This window comes from Nelumbo lutea, chromosome 4 (assembly GCF_056320005.1).
Source record: "Nelumbo lutea isolate HS-2025 chromosome 4, American lotus-T2T, whole genome shotgun sequence".
NCBI lineage: Eukaryota > Viridiplantae > Streptophyta > Magnoliopsida > Proteales > Nelumbonaceae > Nelumbo > Nelumbo lutea.
In genome coordinates, this window is record NC_142687.1 from 73,934,387 (window position 1) to 73,959,132 (window position 24,746).

The 24,746-nt window shown below is 41.2% G+C and overlaps 1 non-coding gene across 1 annotated transcript; it reads right to left on the reverse strand.

Moving 5' to 3' along the window:
* Positions 1 to 8,415: 8,415 nt before the first annotated feature.
* Positions 8,416 to 8,523, reverse strand: LOC148861090 (small nucleolar RNA R71). The gene has a single exon (XR_016095348.1). It is a non-coding gene; the product is annotated as a small nucleolar RNA R71 (small nucleolar RNA).
* Positions 8,524 to 24,746: the final 16,223 nt, after the last annotated feature.

Consider the following 24,746-nt stretch of genomic DNA (forward strand, 5'->3'; position numbering starts at 1 on the left):
TACATCAAGGAAGAATGAAAACAATGAGAAAGAAGAAAGAACATATAACTAAGAAACTGAATTCAAATCAAAAAAGAATGAAACTACAAATGATTTATTACAAAAAATCTTTGAATCACAATCCCTCAATTCGAACTCACCTTCTTCTTCTAGCTTGCTTGTCTTGAACTTCCTTCAGCCCTTCTTCTTCTTCTTCCTTGCGCCTAGCCTTCTTCTCTTCTCTTCTCTCAAGGTGGCCGAACCTCTAAGAGTGGGAGAGCCTTCCTCTCAAGCAATTGAACAACTTTCTCCCCTCCTAGAGGCCTCCTTATATAGTTTTTCAAGGGGGCTCTTGCCCCTTCTTGAAGCCTCTAGAATGGGGTGTATTACACCCCTCATGAACCTTCTAGAGTGCTCCCTCCTTCTCTTCAAGAAACTCCTAGAAGTTGCCGCCCCTAGCTCCCTTTGGGCTGCTATTTGGGCTACAACTTAGCTTGCTTTTGAGCTCATGTGGGCTACACTCTAGGCTGTTATTTGGGATAAAAATGGGCCTTCCTTGCTGGGCCGAATTCTCCTCATAGCTAGGCTTTATTTTCTTGGGTTTTCTCAAGGAATTCACTTGCTCTTTTTGGGCCGAAGTGCTCTCTCTTGCTTCCATGACCGGGCTGGACTGAAATTGGTCTTTTTGAACCTTCTTTTCTTGCCTTTTTCCTTCATTTTCTTGGATTGATTATCCCTTAACTTATTCTTAGCATTAAGCTAAATTAAGGCAAAAATTAATAAAACCGGCATAAAAATCCATACTAAAGTCCTTAAAAATTATAGATAAATTGTAAGTTCATCAATTATGATACTGCACTAGGTGTCGGATTAGGCTGTCTTTGATGTATCAATCAGTGAGATCCTTAGCGGGGGTCAAAACCTGGGTATGTTGGGATAGTCTTAGAATTCATCTGAGTGGGTAATCATAGTGACAGGATCAGCCCATTTGTTGGACAAAGGTAATGATCAGGGATGTACTCTCACTGATGGAAACCAAGACTGCCGGCAGCTGATTTCAATCGTTGAGATTCGTTTTGCAAAATATATTTTATATGAGATATAAAAGTATATATATTATGGTTTTGAAATGATATGCAAAAGGTTTTAATTCCCGTGATCCATATAAGCAGAGAGTGCAACACTGTTCCTTGCAGCCGAGGGAGAGGTCCTCTATTATCTGGCAGTGTATGATCATTATGGGCTGAGAGGTTAAGTGTAAGACCATAATACCTGATGGGCTAATCTTGCATCTGTCCATAGTCCCTGGGTGTTACAAGGTGGCTCGGCAGAGGGACCACTTAGGGTAAGTGTTGGGCCCAAAGAGCCCATCTGATGGGTTTCAAGGGGTGCACTATCCATAACAGTGTATTCGGCCAGGCCTTGTAACAAAGGCTGGGCCGAACCCATGTGGGTGATGTGTAGATCAATGTTTCAGTCCCACACCATACAAGGAAGCCCAACTTGGCAGCAGTTTGGAAGGCTAAATGAATACATAACCTTAAATGGACCTTAAGCCCATTTCGAACTAGGCTAATTTGATTAGTTACTTTAAGGGGCGACTTCTGAGATGGATCAGCTGATAGGATTAGGCCCACACCCTATCCACTTAGAGAGTCCAAGATCTAAATAAGATTTAGATTTGGAAACTTCCCCATTAGATTAGGAGATGGCTGATCTAATCTACAGATAAGATAAGGGTTATCCCTTATCACTTAAAGGGACTTCTAATCCAAATATGATTTGGGTTAGCAACTCCTAATGGGATTAGGAGCTGATCTCTTTATGTCTATAAAAGGAAGAGAGGGCGGCAGCCTTTAGACATCACAAGCAAGCAATACACATTCTTGTATTCAGAGCTGAAATCACAAGAAGAGAGAATCTGCACCCTGCAAATACTTTCTTGCCGCCTCCTTCCTGCAGCTGCCGCCTACAACAGTTTGATCTCCAGTTCTTGGGAGATATCATGATTGGATCTTGATACCAATCTTTTGGAGAAAAGATTGGTAGAAGTTGTATTCACAAGCCGTCCAGGTGATTCTGGAGAAGGGTCAAGTTCTTTTGGAAGAACACTGTTGATTCTACTCCACCCTGCACTGCGCCATCTTCTCTGTATCAGGTATTATCTCTCCCTACTCCTTTTGGTTCAGATCTGGTTCAGTTTATGGTTCAAGAATGATCCTTGAAAATATGATTTTCTAAATAGGGAATTCGATTCCCAATTGAAGGGAGAGAAAAATTTTTGAAATTCGCCCCCTTATTTTGCAATCTTTGGGCGTCCATGTCATGGATTTCCTATCCCTTCAGGATGAGCCTATGGCTATACTTGCTGAAGCTAGCAAATCAGGCAAGAAAAAGTGGAAAGTAAAGAATCCTCAGAAGGATATTGCCAAACCTAAGAAGCAGAAGAAAGACAGGGCATTGCATGCATGTCACTTCTGCAAACAGACCGGCCACTGGAAGAGGAATTGTCCTCAGTACCTAGAATCCAAGAATGGTAATTTTGAATCTTGTGTCATAGAAACCAATTTATTGGTGGCTTCTGTGTCCTGGTGTATTGATGTCGAGGCTTCAATTCATGCGTGTAACTCACTGTATGGGTTCAAGGTAAGCAGAAGGCTGAATGAAGGCGAAGTGACTCTCTACTTGGGGACTTCTACAAGTGTTGTAGCTACGGTGATATTTTTTTGAGAATGATCCATTGTACTTAAAGATTGTCTTTTTGTGCGAAACTTAAGAAGAAGTTAGGGAGAGAAATTAAGGCCCTTTAATCGGACCGAGGTGGCGAGTATCTCTCTGAAAAATTCATGGACTACTTGAAGGTCAATGGGATAGTATCATAATTGGTTCCTCCTACTACACCACAACTTAACGGTGTTTTAGAGAGCAGGAATAGGACCTTATTGGATATGGTCTAGTCACTTCTCATCCATTCAGAGTTACCCACATCCTTTTGGGGATACGCATTAGAGACTGCGATGTACGTGCTGAACCGGGTTCTAACCAAATTAGTTCCAAAGACTCCCTATGAGCTTTGGACGGGAAAGAAACCAAGTGTATGACACTTGAAGGTTTGAGATTGTCTGACACATGTTAAAAGATTGAGTATGGACAAATTGGAATCCAAAACCAGTCGTTGCCTATTTGTAGGCTACCCAAAAGGCTTTGTAGGTTACCTATTCTATGACCCAAGTGAGTAGAATGTGTTATGTAGTCAAAATGCACAATTCTTGGAAAGTGATTACATCCTGGACAATCAACGTCAGGAAATCGTTCTTGATGAGGAGAGCTCAGATGTAGTGGGAGGTGTCCTACAAGTTCCAGGTAGTGACCAACCTAGAAGATCTACTCGGATATCCAGGCCACCAGTCCATTTGGTTATGACCAGGATAGTTACCTGGTGGAAGCCTTGACTAGTGAGGAGGATTCTGTGACTTTGAAAGAAGGGTAGGATCCATTTAATGGACGCCATGAAGGGTGCGGAATGGGTGGGCGAATTTCAAAAATTTTTCTACCTTCTCCCAACTGGGAATCATATTCCCTAAATTTATAATACAATATTCAAGGATTCTACTTGAACCATAATCAAACCAGATCTGAACCAAAAGGAAAAATGAAGGATTATACCTGATCCAGAGAAACAATATCTCCCAAAGTTGGTGTTCACGCCCAAAGAAGATACCAAGAACCGCTTCTGCTGAAGATGACACAGCTATGAATGGAACAGAACTAGCAGAGTGCATCCTACACTCTGGATCCTTCGCAAGAACCCACTAGAAACTCTGAACACTGAATCCTTTTCAGTCTTTTCTACAAGACTGATATCAAGAACTGATTTCTTGACTTCTTTCTCCTACAAAGATCAAATCTTGCAAGAGGGGTTCGCGGTGGCTGGAGGAGAACTCCTAGACAAAGATGGCTAAACAACTTTTCTTCTCTCTGGTGTTCTTGAGATCAAATCTCTATTGCAGAAGACTTTCTTCTCTCTCTTTGAAAAACTTGGTTTGAAATCTGGTATATTTTGAATCTTATTTTCTCCTCCTTTCTTCTTGATTAAGAAATCCTCATAATTAGGTGTTATCCCAATCCAAATCAATATTTGGATAGGGGATAATCTTAATCCTATCTGTAGGTTAAGTTAGTTTACTCCTGATCTTATCAGGAGGTTACCAGATTCAAAACTGATTTGAATTTGGTCTCCTAGAGTGGATAAGGTCATAAGATCAATTCTTTTTTGAAAGAAGGGTAGGATCCATCTAATGGACGCCATGAAGGGTGCGGAATGGGTGGGCGAATTTCAAAAATTTTTCTACCTTCTCCCAACTGGGAATCATATTCCCTAAATTTAGAATACAGTATTCAAGGATTCTACTTGAACCATAATCAAACCAGATCTGAACCAAAAGGAAACAGGAAGGATTATTGATGAACCTACAATTTATCTATATTTTATGAGGTTTTTGCATGAAATTTTATGCCGATTTAATTAGATTTTGCCCTATTTTAGCTTGATTACAAGAAAGATTTCAGGGGCAGCCAAATCAAGAAAAAGATGGCAAAAGCAAGAAAAGAAAGCCCAAAATTTATCAAGTTCAGCCCAGCCCAGCCATGAGAGCAAGGGAGTTTCATTCGGCCCAAGTAGTGCAAGCTAACTCTATGGAAAATCCAAGGGAAGAAGCCTAGCAAGAAGGAAAATTTGGCCCAGCCCATTTTTAGCCCAAAGAACAGCCAAAAGTGTAGCCTACATGAGCTCAAAAGCAAGCTAAGTTGTAGCACAAATAGCAATCCAAAGGGAGCTAGGGGCGGCAACTCCTAGAAGTTTCTTGAAAAGAAGGAGGGAGCACTTTAGAAGGTTCATGAGGGGTGTAATACACCCAATTCTAGAGACTTCAAGAAGGAGCAAGAGCCCCCTTGAAAAACTATATAAGGAGGCCTCTAGGAGGGGGGAGAGGTGTTCAATTGCTTGAGAGGAAGGCTCTCCCACTCTTAGAGGTTCGGCCACCTTGAGAGAAGAGAAGAGAAGAAGGTTAGGCACAAGGAAGAAGAAGAAGAAGGGCTGGAGGAAGTTCAAGACAAGCAAGCTAGAAGAGAAGGTGAGTTTGAAATTGGGGGTTTGTGATTCAAAGATTATTTATAATAACTCAATTGTAGTTTCATTCTCCTTTAATTTGAATTCTGTTTCTTTGTTATATTTTCTTTCTTCTTTCTCCTTCTTCCATTCTTCCTTGATGTATTTCAGCTTATAAAATTTTAGTTCAGCAATCTAATTCTTTTTGATTCATTCAAATGGTCATGAATTGTACTTGGAAATGGTGTTTTTGTAGATTAATTCAGCCAACTAACATTGAAAACTCAGATCTGAATTCTCAGATCTGAGATTGTAAGATTTGAATTGCTTGAAAGAGAATTCAGATCTGCAATTTTCAGATTGTCCGAATGGATCTAAAGCTTGGAATTCCTAGAGTGCTTGAGAGAGATTCTAGGAATTCAGATCTACTATTCAAGAACTGAATTGGATGCAAGATTAGAGATAACTTGCACAATTCAGTTGGTGATCAATTCAGTTTTGAATTGATGCCTTAGAAGTATTTGAAGAAATGCATGCATGGGGATTAGATTCTTGTTAGAGATAGAAGAATTGTCACTCATGCATAGGATGAACATGTGCTTGAGAGAGGCTATTCATGACCTTGGGGTTTCACCAAACCAAGGCTCAATTATGATTTATTCGAATGATCCAAATTGATAGATTGCTGAATTTTGAAATTGAAATTTACTGCTTACTCTTCTAACCTGATTTGAAGGCAATTAGCCCAATGATTTAGATAGATTTTAATTTAGGATTTTTAGCTTTCATTAAAGTTTTGATTTATTTGTTAATCAGATAAGAAGTACTCAATTTAGTATTGATACTTGTTCCCTAAATCCTCGTGGGAACGATGCTTCACTCACTACTTTATTACTTGAACGGCTAGTGCACTTGCTAGTGTCACAATGAGCCACACATCAAGTTTTTGGCGCCGTTGTCGGGGATTTAGGGAAGCAATATTAGGAAACACTGGGCATTCTTAATCTGGTCTCAGTCATCATTGCATTCATAGAAGGTTTTAATTACTTCATTTTACATTTTAGCCTTGAATGCAACAGCTGTACTGATTATTTATGTTTTTTCTTTCTTCAGTAGATTACTTCATTTCCTTGTATCAGTTTCATTTTAATAAAGATAGATTTCATTTCCTTTCAATCTTGGTGTTGTTACATTCAAAAAGAAAAGAAAAAGAAAAAAATTCACAAAAACATGAGTGTTGCAGATCTGAGTTACATTCGGCACTTAGATCAGTAGAATTCAGATCTGCAGCACTCAGCCAAAAAGAATTGCTTGTGTTTCAGCCTTTTATTTCTTTTTCCATTACAAAAAGAAAAAAATATATAAAATAAAAAAAGGGAGATCTTTTGAACAACAAGAGGAGCAATTGAGAATTCGAATCAGAACTCAGATCTGAGTTCTGCTATTGCAGATCTGCAACAGTTAAGATCTGAGTTCCTCTAAACTCAGACCTGAACTAATGCAATTTTGAGGGGAATTGGGTGTCATCACCACCCCAATTCACCCTAGGGCACTTCTGCTATTCCCCAAAAACAATTTGGTAGCAATAACTAAAGGTAAGGCAATTGAGAATTCAGATCTGAACTCAGACTTGAGTTCAGACCTGAATTCTGCTATTGCATAATTGCTCAGTTCAGATCTGAGTTCAGATGAACTCAGACCTGAACTGATACAAGTTTAAGGTGAATTGGGTGCCATCATCACCCTATGATACATCCGACATACCCCAAAGGTAATTGGATAGCAAAGAATGAGAAAGAAAATTCAGATATGAACTGATATAGATCTAAACTATAGTTGAGGACTGAACTGATACAGAGCACATTTTGGATTTTGGGTGAACTGAACATTTGCTTTATCCACTTGTAACCGAGCTACATTAGCTAAGAAGGTATATGTTTGGATTGAATAATTGTGATGCCTCAGATATTTAACAAAAAAATTAGCACTTTTCAAGTATTTTTATTAGCATTCAGATCTGTAGCAGGGCTGTTATAGTACAACAGTTAGCAGACCTGATTTCAGGTCAGGTTTGTGCTTTCAAACACCCACACATTCTTGGATGCTCTTTGCAAAATTAAAAAAAAAAAAGAAAAAAAAAATTCTATGATGACCAGCTTTGATCTCTTTTGAGAATGAACTGAACTTGAACTCGAATCTGTTCTACAACCTGCTAAATTGCAGCAGAAGCAATGCCCATAATGCAGACCTGATTTCAGATTTCTACAAAAGTTGTGTGGACCGAATAGCTTGCAATACCAAACATTGCAGACCCGATTTTCAGGTCTTAGCAAGTGTTTGATATGCATCAGCTATACAGGTTTGGGCTTCAATTGTAGAGCTTAAAATCCTTAAACCAAGCCTAACTCCAGACTGGTTTTAGTTTATTTCAGGTCCTTTTAATATATTTTTCGGATCATATCTGATATCAGCCCTAAAGCATCACAGATTTGATTCCAACCTTAATGGATGTATATTGTAGTGTATACCAATGAGTGTTTATGAGATATACAGCTCAGATCTGAATTATTATTTGTTAATTTTCTCTGGACTAACAATACCAAAGACTTGCAGATCTGAACTCAACTAAGTTGGATCTGAATTCAAATGTTGCAATCGATGGATGTAGATAAAGGAACCTTGAATAAGATGTTGATATGCTTTTAGTTAGCTGTATTTATTTGTTTTAGGATGTAGGTTTGTATATTCCAATACTTCACTATACATTTTCAGTTGGAATAATGTTAGTTATTTTGTGAATATTGGCTTGTTTATTGCCTTGACTTTCACAGTTTCTGACAAGCAGAGTCGAGCTGGAGGAAATCCTCTACGACCCGGAGATTGAAAGAACTCTCTGTGTCCGACTAAGAGCAGCCAAACAAGTCTAGCTAGAAGCTCAAGAGGCTCAAGAAATGGCTGAGCAGAGGACTATGATGGACTATGCCAAACCCACTCTCACTGGAGCTGCCTCCAGCATTATCAGGCCCAATATTGCTGCTAACAACTTTGAGATCAAACCTGCCATCATACAAATGATTCAAAACATGGTGCAATTTTGTGGATTGGCCCACGAAGATCCCAATGCACACATTTCTAACTTTTTAGAAATTTGTGACAACTTCAAACACAATGGGGTAAGTGATGATGCCATTAGGTTGAGGTTATTCCCATTTTCTTTGAAGGATAAAGCCAAAGCATGGCTGAATTCATTACCGGCAGGATCAATAGCTACGTGGGATGAAATGGCCAGCCGTTTTCTCTCTAAATATTTTCTCCCTTCTAAAACTGCTAAAATGAGGAATGACATAACTACTTTTTTTTCAGCAAGAGGGGGGATCTTTATATGAGTCATGGGAACGATACAAGGAGCTGTTAAGGAGAGTTCCTCACCATGAACTCCCCATTTGGCTGCAAGTGCAGACTTTCTATAATGTCTTACTGACTCAAATAAGACCATATTAGATGCTACAGTGATGAACTTACAATTTATCTATAATTTTTTAGGACTTTAGCATGGATTTTTATGCCGGTTTTATTAATTTTTGCCTTAATTTAGCTTAATGCTAAGAATAAGTTCAGGGATAATCAATCCAAGAAAAGGAAGGAAAAAGGCAAGAAAAGAAGGTTCAAAAAGACCAATTTCAGTCCAGCCCGGTCGTGGAAGCAAGAGAGAGCACTTCGGCCCAAAAAGAGCAAGTGAATTCCTTGAGAAAACCCAAGAAAATAAAGCCTATCTATGAGTAGAATTCGGCCCAGCAAGGAAGGCCCATTTTTATCCCAAATAACAGCCTAGAGTGTAGCCCACATGAGCTCAAAAGCAAGCTAAGATGTAGCCCAAATAGCAGCCCAAAGGGAGCTAGGGGCGGCAACTCCTAGATGTTTCTTGAAGAGAAGGAGGGAGCACTCTAGAAGGTTCATGAGGGGTGTAATACACCCCATTCTAGAGGCTTCAAGAAGGGGCAAGAGCCCCCTTGAAAAACTATATAAGGAGGCCTCTAGGAGGGGAGAAAGTTGTTCAATTGCTTGAGAGGAAGGCTCTCCCACTCTTAGAGGTTCGGCCACCTTGAGAGAAGAGAAGAGAAGAAGGCTAGGCGCAAGGAAGAAGAAGAAGAAGGGCTAAAGGAAGTTCAAGACAAGCAAGCTAGAAGAAGAAGGTGAGTTCGAATTGAGGGATTGTGATTCAAAGATTTTTTGTAATAAATCATTTGTAGTTTCATTCTCTTTTGATTTGAATTCAGTTTCTTAGTTATATGTTCTTTCTTCTTTCTCCTTGTTTCCATTCTTCCTTGATGTATTTCTGCTTGTAAAATTTCAGTTCAGCAATCTAATTCTTTTTGATTCATTCAAATGGTCATGCATTGTACTTGAAGTTTCTTGAATAAAGGTGTGATTGCAGATCAATTCGGCCAACTAACCTTCAAAACTCAGATCTGAATTCTCAGATCTGAAATTGCAAGATCTGAATTGCTTGAAAGAGAATTCAGATCTGCAAATTTCAGATTGGGCGAATTAATCTACAACTTGGAATTCCTAGAGTGCTTGAGAGAGACTTTAAGAATTCAGATCTACTATTCAAGAACTGAATTGAGTGCAAGGTTAGAGATAACTTGCACAATTCAGTTGGTGATCAATTCAGATTTGAATTGATGCCTTAGAAGTGTTTGAAGAAATGCATGCATGGGGATTAGATTCTTGCTAGAGATAGAAGAACCGTCACTCATGCATAGGATGAACATGCGCTTGAGAGAGGCTGTTCATGACCTTGGGGTTTCACCAAACCAAGGCTCAATCATGATTCATTCGAATGATCCAAATTGATAGATTGCTGAATTCTGAGATTGACATTTACTGTTTACTCTTCTAACCTGAATTGAAGGCAATTGGACCAATGATTTAGATAGATTTTAATTTAGGATTTCTTAGCTTTCATTAGAGTTTTGATTTATTTGTTGATCAGATAAGAAGTGTTCAATTTAGTATTGGTAATTGTTTCCTAAATCCTCGTGGGAACGATACTTCACTCACTACTTTATTACTTGAACGGCTAGTGCACTTGCTAGTGTCACAATGAGCCACACATCATACAGCTGGAGGGTCCATAAATAATAAAACTCCTGAGGTTGCCCATGCACTTATTGAGGAAATGGCAGCCAACAACTATCAATGCATTTCTATCTTAAAAAGTTCACCAAGTAAATAGTGAGAACAAAAGGGGGGAATGTTCAGTTTATGGCTGATGTCTTTGGTTGAGGACAAGCAAAAGCTTAAGTGTGGGGGTATTTGATGAACCTACAATTTATCTATATTTTATGAGGTTTTTGCATGAAATTTTATGCCGGTTTAATTAGATTTTGCCCTATTTTAGCTTGATTGCAAGAAAGATTTCAGGGGTAGCCATATCAAGAAAAAGAAGGCAAAAGCAAGAAAAGAAAGCCCAAAATTTATCAACTTCAGCCCAGCCCAGCCATGAGAGCAAGGGAGTTTCATTCGGCCCAAGTAGTGCAAGCTAACTCTTTGGAAAACCCAAGGGAAGAAGCCTAGCAAGAAGGAAATTTCGGCCCAGCCCATTTTTACCCCAAAGAACAACCTAGAGTATAGCCTACATGATCTCAAAAGCAAGCTAAGTTGCAGCCCAAAGAGCAGCCCAAAGGGAGCTAGGGGCGGCAACTCCTAGAAGTTTCTTGAAAAGAAGGAGGGAGCACTCTAAAAGGTTCATGAGAGGTGTAATACACCCAATTCTAGAGACTTCAAGAAGGAGCAAGAGCCCCCTTGAAAAACTATATGAGGAAGCCTCTAGGAGGGGGGAGAGGTGTTCAAATGCTCGAGAGGAAGGCTCTCCCACTCTTAGAGGTTCGGCCACCTTAAGAGAAGAGAAGAGAAGAAGGTTAGGCACAAGGAAGAAGAAGAAGAAGGGCTGAAGGAAGTTCAAGACAAGCAAGCTAGAAGAGAATGTGAGTTTGAAATTGGGGGTTTGTGATTCAAAGATCATTTGTAATAACTCAATTGTAGTTTCATTCTCCTTTAATTTGAATTCTATTTCTTTGTTATATTTTCTTTCTTCTTTCTCCTTCTTCCATTCTTCCTTGATGTATTTCAGCTTATAAAATTTCAGTTCAGCAATCTAATTCTTTTTGATTCATTCGAATGGTCATGAATTGTACTTGGAGTTTCTTGAATAAGGGTGTTTTTGTAGATTAATTCAGCCAACTAACCTTCAAAACTCAGATCTGAATTCTCAGATCTGAGATTGTAAGATCTGAATTGCTTGAAAGAGAATTCAGATCTGCAATTTTCAGATTGTCCGAATGGATCTAAAGCTTGGAATTCCTGGAGTGCTTGAGAGAGACTCTAGGAATTCAGATCTACTATTCGAGAACTGAATTGGATGCAAGATTAGAGATAACTTGCACAATTTAGTTGGTGATCAATTCAGTTTTGAATTGATGCCATAAAAGTGTTTGAAGAAATGCATGCATGGGGATTATATTCTTGTTAGAGATAGAAGAATTGTCACTCATGCATAGGATGAACATATGCTTGAGAGAGGCTATTCATGACCTTGGGGTTTCATCAAACCAAGGCTCAATTATGATTTATTCGAATGATCCAAATTGATAGATTGCTGAATTTTGAGATTGAAATTTACTGCTTACTCTTCTAACCTGATTTGAATGCAATTGGACCAATGATTTAGATAGATTTTAATTTAGGATTTTTATCTTTCATTAAAGTTTTGATTTATTTGTTAATCAGATAAGAAGTACTCAATTTAGTATTGATACTTGTTTCTTAAATCCTTGTGTGAACGATACTTCACTCACTACTTTATTACTTGAATGGCTAGTGCACTTGCTAGTGTCACAATGAGCCACACATCAATTATACCTGATCCAGAGAAATAATATCTCCTGAAGTTGGTGTTCACATCCAAAGAAGAATCCAAGATCCACTCCTGCTGAAGAAGACACAGCTGTGGATAGAATGTAACCAGCAGGGTGCGTCCTACACACTGGATTCTTAGCAAGAATCCTCTGGAAACCTTGAACACTGAACCTTTTGGTCTATCTTGCAAGACTGTTGTCAAGAACTGATTTATTCACATCCTAATGCTACAACGATCCAATCTTGCAATAGGGAATGGCGGCTGCTGGAGGAGGAGAAATCCAGGGACGAAGAGGGCTGAACTATGTCTCTTCTCTCTGGAGTCTGTGAAAGATCAAATCTCAATTCGCAGGAGGTATCTCTTGCATACAAACCCTAGTTCAAAATCTGATATTTCTGATAGGGTTTTCTCCTCTTTCTTTTTGATTAAGAAACCTCCTAATTTTTTGGGAGTTATCCCAATCCAAATTAGTATTTGGATAGGGGATAATCTTAATCCTATCTGCAGATTAAGTTAGCAGACTCTTGATCTTATCAGGAAGTTACCAGATACAAATCTAATTTGAATTTGGTCTCTTAGAGTGGATAAGGTTAAAGACCTAATCCTTTTCCTAGCATTAATCTCAGATTTGCCCCATGAATACGTGATCAAATCAGCCCAATTTGAAATGGGCTTTAGGCCCATTAAGAGTTCAGTGTTTAACTAGTTTCCAATCTGCTGCCCAGTTGGGCTTCTTTGTATGACATGGGACCCAAGCATTGATCTACACACCAGCCACATGGGTTCAGCCCAGCCTTTATTACAAGGCCTAGCCGAATTCACTGAAAGACTCAGTGACCCACTTGACCCCATCACATTGACCCTATGGGCCCAACACTTACATTAAGTGGTCCCTGGGCCAAGCCATCTTATAAAAACCCAGCGACTGTGGGCAGGTGCAAGATTAGCCCATCAGGTATTATCCTAAATGGTCTTACACTTAACCTCTCAGCCCTTAATGATCAAGCACTGCTCGACAAGAGAAGACCTCTCCCTCGGCTGCAAGGAACAGTGCCGCACGCTCTACTCACATGGACCCCGAGAATTAAAACCTTTTGCAAATCTTTTGAAACCGTACATATACATATATATATATATATATATATATATATATATATATTAATTTAGCAAAACAAAATTCCAACGATTGAAATCAACTGCAGGCAGTTTGGTTTCCATCAGAAAGAGTGCTTTCCCGATCATTACCATTGTCCGACAAAGGGGCTGATCCTGTCACTATGATCACTGAAAGAATGGTAGGATCCATCTAATGGACGCCATAAAGGTTGCGGAATGGGTGGGCGAATTTCAAAAATTTCCTACCTTCTCTCAACTGGGAATCATATTCCCTAAATTTAGAATACAGTATTCAAGGATCCTACTTGAACCATAATCGAACCAGATCTGTACCAAAAGATAAATGGGAGGAATATACCTGATTCAGAGAAACAGTATCTCCCAAAGTTGGTGTTCACGCCCAAAGGATGCTCCAAGATCTGTTCCTGCTGAAGATGACACAGCTGTGAATGGAACAGAACCAGCAGGGTGCGTCCTCCACACTGGATTCTTCACAAGAATCCTCTGGAAGTACTAAACACTGAATCCTTTTCAGTCTTTCTTGCAAGACTGATGTCAAGAACAGATTTTTGACTTTCTTCTCTACAAAGATCTAATCTTGCAATGGCAGATGGATGCGGCAGGAGGAGATTTCCAAAACAAAAAAGGCTGAACTGCTTTTACTGTTTTTCTGGAGAGTATGAAAATCAGATCAGATCTGAATTCGCAGGAGGTATCCTATACCTCTTCAAGGTGGATTGAAATCTCCTCCTTTCTTCTTGATTAAGAAAACCTCCTTTTTAGGAGTTATCCCAATCCAAATCAGTATTTGGATAGGGGATAATCTTAATCCTTTCTGCAGATAGAGTTAGTTTACTCCTGATCTTATCAGGAGGTTACCAGATTCAAATCTAATTTGAATTTGGTCTCTTAGAGTGGATAAGGCTAAAAGGCCCAATCCATTTACTAACTTTAATCTCAAATTCGCCCCATGGATGGGTGATCATATCAGCCCACCTCAAAATGGGCTTTTGGCCCATTAAGTGTTCAGTGTCTAATTACTTTCCAATCTGCTGCCCAGTTGGGCTTCTTTGTATGGTGTGGGACCCAAGCATTGATCTACACACCAGCCACATGGGTTCGGCCCAGCCTTTAATACAAGGCCCAGCTGAATTCACTGAATAACTCAATGAACCCCTTGAGTCCATCATATGGACCCTATGGGCCCAACACTTACATTAAGTGGTCCCTGGGCCAAGCCATCTTATAAAAACCCAGGGACTGTGGGCAGGTGCAAGATTAGCCCATCAGGTATTATCCTCAATGGTCTTACACTTAACCTCTTAGCCCTTAATGATCAAGCACTGCCCGACAAGAGAGGACCTCTCCCTCGGCTGCAAGGAACAGTGCCGCACTCTCCTCTCACATGGATCCCAGGAATTAAAACCATTTGCAAACAATTCGAAACCGTACATATATATATAAATATATTAATTTTGCAAAACAAAATTCCAACGATTGAAATCAACTGCTGGCAGTTTGGTTTCCATCAGAGAGAGTGCATTCCCGATCATTACCCTTTGTCCGACAAAGTGGCTGATTCTGTCACTATGATCACCCACTCAGATGAATTCTCAAACTGCCCCAACATACCCAGGTTTTGATCCCCACTAAGGATCTCACTGATTGGCATATCAAAGGCAGCCTGATCCAACACCTAGTGAAATGTCATAATCGAGTCTAGGGGTCAGGTGTAACTTTCCAGTTTTGCCCATCTATCTCCAAGGTCCAAGGCAATACTGGAAATCTGGTCCGGTTCAAGGATTCAAGTAATCCCACACTGCATGTGCCTCGGGTCTTACCCTGATGGCTGAGACAGGCCATCCCAACACTTGGTGGCACACCAGTATCAGCCTTGGTAGGATAAATCTCCCCAGACTTATCCAACGGCTGTGAACATTTAAAACTAACAAGAGTCTCTATAAATGTCCAGTTTTAGGGTTTCACACAGAATTAAACCAAACAACATGAATCAAACATGCACTTTATTTATTTCCACTAAATAACAAAAGTACATCAAATCAGATTGAAGCTAAGGGCATACAAAACTGTCTAACAGCTCCCACTTGCACTTAGGTCCAATCTGGTACAAGCCGGAGTCCCATACTTTCCACGTGTTTCTCAAACACCTTTTATGTCAGTGGCTTAGTCAATGGGTCTGCCACATTATCCGCTGATGCTACCTTCTGAATCAGGACGTCCCCTCTACCAACGATCTCCCGCAGTACATGGTACTTTCTCTCGATGTGCTTCGAATTTGAGTGAGCCCGAGGCTCTTTAGCCTGGGCGATCGCTCCATTGTTGTTACACAACAACGGGATGGGAGATGTGCTGGATTGAATCGCTCCCAATTCATGTATGAACTTCTTCATCCTCACGGCTTCCTTGGCTGCTTCACTTGCGGCAATGTACTCGGCCTCGGTTGTGGAGTCTGCAGTGGACCCCTGTTTGCTGCTTTTCCACCAAACAGCACACGATCCTATCGTGAAAACATACCCAGATGTAGACTTTCTTTCATCTGGATCCGACTGGAAATCGGCATCGGTATACCCTAGAACTTGCAGTGAACTACCATCGAATACCAGACAAAACTCTTTTGTCCTTCGAAGGTATTTGAGTATGTTCTTCACAGCAGTCCAATGCTCCTGCCCTGGGTTTGCCTGGAATCTGCTTACTACACTCACCGCCTGAGCAATGTCAGGGCGAGTGCACAGCATGGCATACATGATGCTCCCTACGGCTGAAGCATAGGGAACGTCTCTCATGCTCTCAATCTCCTCAGAAGTCTTGGGAGACATCTTCTTGGAGAGAGTGACTCCGTGCCTGAAAGGAACGTTTCCTTTCTTGGAGTTCTCCATGCTGTAGCTCTTGACAATTTTGTCAATGTAAGCAGCCTGGGATAATCCAATTATCCGCTTCGATCTATCTCTATAGAGTCGAAGACCCAGTATGTATGAAGCTTCTCCAAAATCTTTCATGGAGAACTGCTGTGATAGCCATACCTTGACCGAAGTCAACATTCCTACATCATTCCCAATGAGTAAGATATCGTCCATGTACAACACCAAAAAGGTGATCTTATCCCCACTGGACTTCCTGTAAACACAGGGTTCATCCGGATTCTGCTCAGAGTAAAACGTTTTGACTGTAGAATCAAAACGGATGTTCCAACTCCTAGAAGCCTGCTTAAGTCCATATATGGATCTATTAAGTTTACATACCAAGTGTTCCTGACCAGCAGCAATGAAGCCTTGCGGCTGCTGCATGTAGATATCGTCACTAAGATCTCCATTCAGGAACGCGGTTTTGACATCCATTTGCCAAATCTCATAGTCATGGTACGCTGCTACAGCTAGCAGGATCCTAATGGATTTAAGCATGGCCACGGGCGAAAAGGTTTCCTCATAGTCGATGCCTTCTTTCTGAGTATACCCTTTCGCCACCAAGCGAGCTTTAAAGGTCTCAATCCTACCATCGGGGCCCTTCTTCCTCTTGTAGATCCATTTGCAACCAATTGCTTTTACCCCGGGGGGCAGATCCACTAGAGTCCATACTCCATTGGTCTCCATTGAGTCCATTTCAGCTCTCATGGCCTCCACCCACTTCTGGGAGTCTATGTCTAACATAGCTTCTGCGTAAGTCACGGGATCCTCTTCACTAGTCAAGGTTTCCACCAGGTAACTATCCTGGTCATAACCATATCGGACTGGTGGTCTGGATACCCGGGTGGTTCTTCTAGGTTGGTCATTACCTGGAATTTGTGGGACATCTCCCACTGCTCCTGAGCTCTCCTCATCAAGAACTATTTCCTGACGATGGGTGTCCAGGATGTAATCGGATTCTAAGAATTGGGCGTTTCGACTGCTGAACACTTTCTGCTCACTCGGGTCATAGAATAGATAACCCACCGAATCCTTTGGGTAGCCTATAAACAGGCAACGACTGGTTTTAGATTCCAACTTGTCCGCACTTGTTCTTTTAACGTGTGCAGGACAACCCCAAATCTTCAAGTGTCTTACACTTGGCTTCCTTCCGGTCCAAAGTTCATATGGAGTTTTAGGAACTGATTTGGTTGGAACCCGATTCAGCATGTAGATAGCAGTCTCTAATGCGTATCCCCAAAAGGATGTGGGTAATTGTGAGCGTCCGAGAAGTGACCGGACCATGTCCAACAAGGTCCTATTCCTCCTCTCTGAAACACCGTTGAGTTGAGGTGTAGCAGGAGGAGCTAATTGTGACACTATCCCATTGGCCTTTAAGTAGTCCCTGAAATCGTCAGAGAGATACTTGCCACCTCGATCTGATCGAAGAGCCTTAATTTCTCTCCCTAACTGTTTCTCGACTTCCTGTCTGAACTCTTTGAACTTTTCAAATGATTCAGACTTATGTCTCATTAGGTACACGTAACCATATCGTGAAAAATCATCTGTAAAGGTGATGAAGTACACGTGTTGATTCCGTGTCCTAACACTCAGGGTACCACAAACATCAGTATGTATTAGGTCAAGTGTGCCTTCAGATCTTTCAGGCTTACCGTCAAATGGCCACTTAGACATCTTACCTTGAAGGCAAGGTTCACAAGTGGGAAGATTTTCTACAGTTAGAAAATCCAAAGGACCATCCTTTACCAACCTTGTGATTCGGTCAATACCGATATGGCCATGTCGGTAATGCCAGAGGCACGTGGGACTTACTGTATCACGATTCCTTTTCTTGGGATTTTTGACCGACGTAGTTTCGGTTAAGTTAGTTTCCAGAGAAGGATGTAGAACATAGAGACCGTTCTCTTGTTCCCCGCATGCGATGAATTTATTATTCCGTTTAACAGTAATCACATTACTAAAATAAACAGTATATCCATCTGCACACAGTTTTGAAACAGAAATTAAATTTCTTCTCAAGTTCTGTACATAAAGACAATCTTTAAGTACAAGTATTCCTTCTTTAAAAACTAATTCTACGGTTCCTATTGCCGCTGCTGCAACACTTGCAGTTGTTCCCAAGAATAATGTCACTTCACCTTCACTCAACCTTCTACTAACTTTGAACCCCTGCAGTGAGTTACACGCATGAGTTGAAGCCCCGGAGTCAACACAGCAGGACACAGAAGTAACTAACATGTTAGTTTGTATGACACAAGTTTCGATGTTACCTTTCTTAGATTCCAAGTAGGCAGGACAATTCCTCTTCCAATGGCCGGTCTGCTTGCAGAAGTGACAGACATCAGATGCCTTGTTCTTATTCTGCTTCTTAGGATTGGTAGCCTTCTTCTGTGGCTTCTTTGCTTTCTCTTTTTCTTGCCCGATTTGTTAGCTTCAGCAAGCATAACCACAGGCTCATCCTTCTTGAGTAGATCCTCGGCTCTCTACAACATATTGCTGAGTTCCTGGACGCTGGCATTCAGCTTATTCATATTGTAGTTCATTGTGAACGCATTGAAGGAAGAGGGAAAAGAATTGAGGATGGCATCCACTTGCGTGCCAAGATCTAACCCGGATCCAAGAGCTTCAAGTTCGTTAATGTAACCCATCATCCGAAGACAATGGTCATGAACTTTCTGCCCTTTGGTCATCTGCGCGGTCATGAACAATTTCAGGACCTTCTGTCGAGTAGAACGGTTCTGTTCGTCATACATTGTTCTTAGACTGTCCAATATGTCCTTGGCTAGTTCGATCTGATCGAACTGCCTCTGTATTGAGTTGTCTAATGAGGCAACGACAAAGCAGCGGGCTAGGGAGTTCTTATCCTCCCACTCTTGGTAGTCCCTTCTACGGGCCTCAGAAGCCCTATCACCCGGACGTTCCAGAGCAGGATTTTTCACTACCTTGTCAAACTTTTCGGAAGTTAGGACCAGCATAAGATTTCTGTACCAGTCGGCATAGTTTGGGCCCTTTAGCTTGTTATCGTCTAGAAGCTTTGCAAATTGACCGTTTGCCATTTTCTGATAAAATAGCAAAATCATTAGTCCACAACCTTACTTTGAATCATGTTACCAACATAGATATGGCTTTTAATCTATGTTCCATTCCCATTTGTTCATCTCTGAGATTTCCCTCCTTTCTCAGTGACGGAGATGACGAAATGTCTCTGGAAATGTGGGAAATCACATGGGGTGCGTGAAGCCAACTGTTTCAGCTACATAACCCCACCACCTTTCTGTGACGGATCATATCCACTCATCAAATGAGTTTCCCTTTGGCCTCTGTCAGACAAGGTTCAGAGCCGTTTTCAGGTAAACCTTTCTGTCCAGTGAGTGCTTACCCATCATATTCAGGTTACGCCAAGGTACCGTGAGAGAGTTCCCATTTTCTGGTGAAGCCCCTCCCACATCGGTCTATGACGCCCCTATCATCTTATGAAACACTCTAATAGATCCAACAGCAAATGGATAGCCCAAGTTTATGGTGCGTTTCCTCATTACTGAAGGACCCATCATTGTGCTAATGACGAAAGGCCTTTAGAGAGTCCATCATATGGGTCTCCCTATCACATGCATTCATATTTGCTAGAGGGAACAAAAATGCCCTAGTTTTAATTTAGGTCAAACCAGAGTGGCTCCCACTGACTTTCATAAAGTCAGATTTCTGGTGGGCCTTAATCGGTTAGGGGTTCCATACGCATCCCTTTTCAGGGTTGTGGGGCCCACCAAACAAAGAGGGGTCATCCAATGACCTTGAAGGACACCATGGCAATGATGTGCGTTTAGCCATGGTGTGCGCAAGAGCCACTAACGAGTCTTCATGGGCCAAGTACTTATGGCCCATGGTCGCAGCACATCAAACATCCAAACATCACATGTAAAGGAGGAATTGATCCAATCAATTAACTGCTGTAAAGCCCACTGAACAGCCCATTTAAAATCTAAGTCATTAACAATTAATGACTACTAGGTGTATGGGCTGAATCGCAGATAGCAGTTCGGCCCATATAGCTTATCTCACAGTAATGGGCCTTTTGCAGTTTTAACCCTTTAAAACTGGGCTTTACAGGTGGGCCAAATTAATCCTTGTAATTGAACATCAGATTTGGAACAGCAAGTGTGAGAAAAACAGACTGAAAAACAGTCCCTATCGAACCCCAGATTCGGTCCAAACAGTTTTGGTCCAATCTAGTCTGAGAGGATCCAAAATTGCTTTTCAATTCAAGAATTAATTCATGAAAGATCTGAAATTAATAATCTTGATTTCAAACAATCACAAATCAAACTATGGACTGTTCGCACCACCTGCAAAACAGAGGTTAATCACAAGGGTTGCAGTTTCACAAACTGCAAATCGTAGAAAGCGATTTCTCCAACTGCAAATCTCCAGTGCCGCCTTCTTCTTCCTTCTTCTTTAATCAAGAAAAATAACAGAAATCCTATTTATATTAATTACATTCTTGATCAAATCCTATACATTCAGTCTAAAATAAAAAAAATATTTACAAACCAAATATAAATAAATAGAAAGAAAAAGGGTGCGCAGACTATCTGCGCCAAATCTGCACTGTGATCTCCAAGTTCGAACAGTCCATTAAATCAAAATAAATAAAGAACAATTCTAAATAAATTTTGGATTTAATAAAATTAATTTCAGATCAATCGCCCTTAACAAGAAACAATTTCTTGAAATAAAAAAAAGCAATCTGCGCAAATCCTGAAAGAACACCTTCTATCCATTTGCGCAGGGTCAGATCTGATTTTCTTTTGGTTCAAGATTCGAACCTGTGGCTCTGATACCACTGAAAGAATGGTAGGATCCATCTAATGGACGCCATAAAGGTTGCGGAATGGGTGGGCAAATTTCAAAAATTTCCTACCTTCTCTCAACTGGGAATCATATTCCCTAAATTTAGAATACAATATTCAAGGATCCTACTTGAACCATAATCAAACCAGATCTGTACCAAAAGATAAATGGGAGGAATATACCTGATCCGGAGAAACAGTATCTCCCAAAGTTGGTGTTCACGCCCAAAGGATGCTCCAAGATCCGTTCCTGCTGAAGATGACACAGCTGTGAATGGAACAGAACCAGCAAGGTGCGTCCTACACACTGGATCCTTCACAAGAATCCTCTGGAAGTACTAAACACTGAATCCTTTTCAGTCTTTCTTGCAAGACTGATGTCAAGAATAGATTTCTTGACTTTCTTCTCTGCAAAGATCTAATCTTGCAATGGCAGATGGATGCGGCAGGAGGAGATTTCCAAAAAAAAAAAGGCTGAACTGCTTTTTCTGTTTTTCTAGAGAGTATGAAAATCAGATCAGATCTGAATTCGCATGAGGTATCCTATACCTCTTCAAGGTGGTTCGAAATCTCCTCCTTTCTTCTTGATTAACAAAACCTCCTTTTCAGGAGTTATCCCAATCCAAATCAGTATTTGGATAGGGGATAATCTTAATCCTTTCTACAGATAGAGTTAGTTTACTCCTGATCTTATCAGGAGGTTACCAGATTCAAGTCTAATTTGAATTTGGTCTCTTAAAGTGGATAAGGCAAAAAGGCCCAATCCTTTTACTAACTTTAATCTCAAATTCGCCCCATGGATGGGTGATCATATCAGCCCACCTCGAAATGGCCTTTTGGCCTATTAAGTATTCAGTGTCTAATTACTTTCCAATCTGCTGCCCAGTTGGGCTTCTTTGTATGGCGTGGGACCCAAGCATTGATCTACACACCAGCCACATGGGTTCGGCCCAGCCTTGAATACAAGGCCCAGCCAAATTCACTGAAAAACTCAATGAATCCCTTGAGTCCATCATATGGACCCTATGGGCCCAACACTTACATTAAGTGGTCCCTGGGCCAAGCCATCTTATAAAAACCCAGGGACTGTGGGCAGGTGCAAGATTAGCCCATCAGGTATTATCCTTAATGGTCTTACACTTAACCTCTCAGCCCTTAATGATCAAGCACTGCCCGACAAGAGAGGACCTCTCCCTCGGCTACAAGGAACAGTGCCGCACTCCCCTCTCAAATGGATCCCGGGAATTAAAACCATTTGCAAACAATTTGAAACCGTACATATATATATAAATATATTAATTTTGCAAAACAAAATTCCAACGATTGAAATCAACTGCCGACAGTTTGGTTTCCATCAGAGAGAGTGCATTCCCGATCATTACCCTTTGTCCGACAAAGTGGCTGATTCTGTCACTATGATCACCCACTCAGATGAATTCTCAAACTGCCCCAACATACCCAGGTTTTGATCCCCGCTAAGGATCTCACTGATTGGCATATCAAAGGCAGCCTGATCCAACACCTAGTGAAATGTCATAATCGAGTCTAGGGGTCAGGTGTAACTTTCCAGTTTTGCCCATCTATCTCCAAGGTCCAGGGCAATACTGGAAATCTGGTCCGGTTCAAGGATTCAAGTAATCCCATACTGCATGTGCCTCGAGTCTTACCCTGATGGCTGAGACAGGCCATCCCAACACTTGGTGGCACACCAGTATCAGCCTTGGCAGGATAAATCTCCCTAGACTTATCCAACGGCTGTGAACATTTAAAACTAACAAGAGTCTCTATAAATGTCAAGTTTTAGGGTTTCACACAGAATTAAACCAAACAACATGAATCAAACATGCACTTTATTTATTTCCACTAAATAACAAAAGTACATTAAATCAGATTGAAGCTAAGGGCATACAAAACTGTCTAACAATCACTCACTCATATGAATTCTCAGATTGCCCCAACATGTCTAGGTTTTGACCCCCACTAAGGATCTCACTGATTGACACATCAAAGACAACCAAATCTGACACCTAGTGATGTGTCATAATCGAGTCTAGGGGTTAGGTGTAACTTTCCAGTTTTTCCCATCTGTCTCCAAGGTCTAGGGCAATACTGGAAATCTGGTCCAGTTCAAGGGTTCAAGCAATCCCATACTGCATGTGCCTTGGGTCTTACCCTGATGGCCAAAACAAGCCATCTCAACACTTGGTGGCACATCAGTATCAGCCTTGGTAGGATAAATCTCCCCAGACTTATCCAATGGTTGTGAACATTTAAAACTAACACAAGTTTCTACAAGTGTCCAGTTTTAGGGTCTTACATAGAATTATACCAAACAACATGAATCAAACATGTACTTTATTTATTTACACTAAATGTCAAAAGTACATCAAAATGGATTGAAGCTAAGGGCATACAAAACTGTTTAATAGCTCCCACTTGCACTTAGGTCCAATCCGGTACAAGCCAGTGTCCCATGCTTTCCACGTGTTTCTCAAACACCTTCTGTGTCAGTGGCTTAGTCAATGGGTCTGCCACGTTGTCCGTTGATGCTACCTTCTGAATTAGGACGTCCCCTCTACCAATGATCTCCCATAGTACATGGTACTTCCTCTCGATGTGCTTTGACTTCGAGTGAGCCCGAGGCTATTTAGCCTGGGCGATCGCCCCATTGTTGTCACACAACAATGGGATGGGTGATGTGCTGGATGGAATCACTCCCAATTCATGTATAAATTTTTTCATCCACACGGCTTCCTTGGTAGCTTCACTTGCGGCAATGTACTCAGCCTCAGTTGTGGAGTCTGCAGTGGACCACAGTTTGCTGCTTCTCCAGCAAACAACACACGATCCTATCATGAAAACATACCCAGATGTAGACTTTCTATCATCTAGATCCAACTGGAAATCGGCATCGGTATACCCTAGAACTTGCAGTGAACCACCGTCGAATACCAGACAAAACTCTTTTGTCCTTCGAAGGTATTTAAGTATGTTCTTCACAGCAGTCCAATGCTCTTGGCCTAGGTTGGCCTGGAATCTGCTTAACACACTCACCGCTAGAGCTATGTCCGGGCGAGTGCACAGCATGGCATACATGATGCTCCCTATGGCTGAGGCATAGGGAACGTCTCTCATGCCCTCAATCTCCTCAGAAGTCTTAGGAGACATCTTCTTGGAGAGAGTGACTCCATGTCTAAAAGGAACATTTCCTTTCTTGGAGTTTTCCATGCTGTACCTTTTAACAATTTTGTCAATGTAAGCAGCCTGGAGTTTTCCATGCTGTACCTCTTGTAGATCCATTTGCAACCAATTGCTTTTACCCCGGAGGGCGGATCTACTAGAGTCTAGACTCCATTGGTCTCCATCGAGTCCATCTCAACTCTCATGGCCTCCACCCACTTCTGCGAATCTATGTCTAACATAGCTTCTGCATAAGTCATGAGATCCTCTTCACTAGTCAAGGCTTCCACCAGGTAACTATCCTGGTCATAACCATATCGAACTGGTGGTCTGGATACCCGGGTGGACCTTCTTGGTTGGTCACTACCTGGAACTTGTGGGACATCTCCCACTTCTCCTGAGCTCTCCTCATCAAGAACTATTTCCTGACGGTGAGTGTCTAGGATGTCTTCAGATTCTAGGAATTGGGCGTTTCGACTGCAAAACATTTTCTGCTCACTCGGGTCATAGAATAGATAACCCACTAAATCCTTTGGGTAGCCTATAAATAGGCAACGACTCATTTTGGATTCCAACTTGTCAACACTTGTTCTTTTAACGTGTGCAGGACAACCCCAAATCTTCAAATGTCTTACACTTGGCTTCCTTCCAGTCCATAGTTCATATGGAGTTTT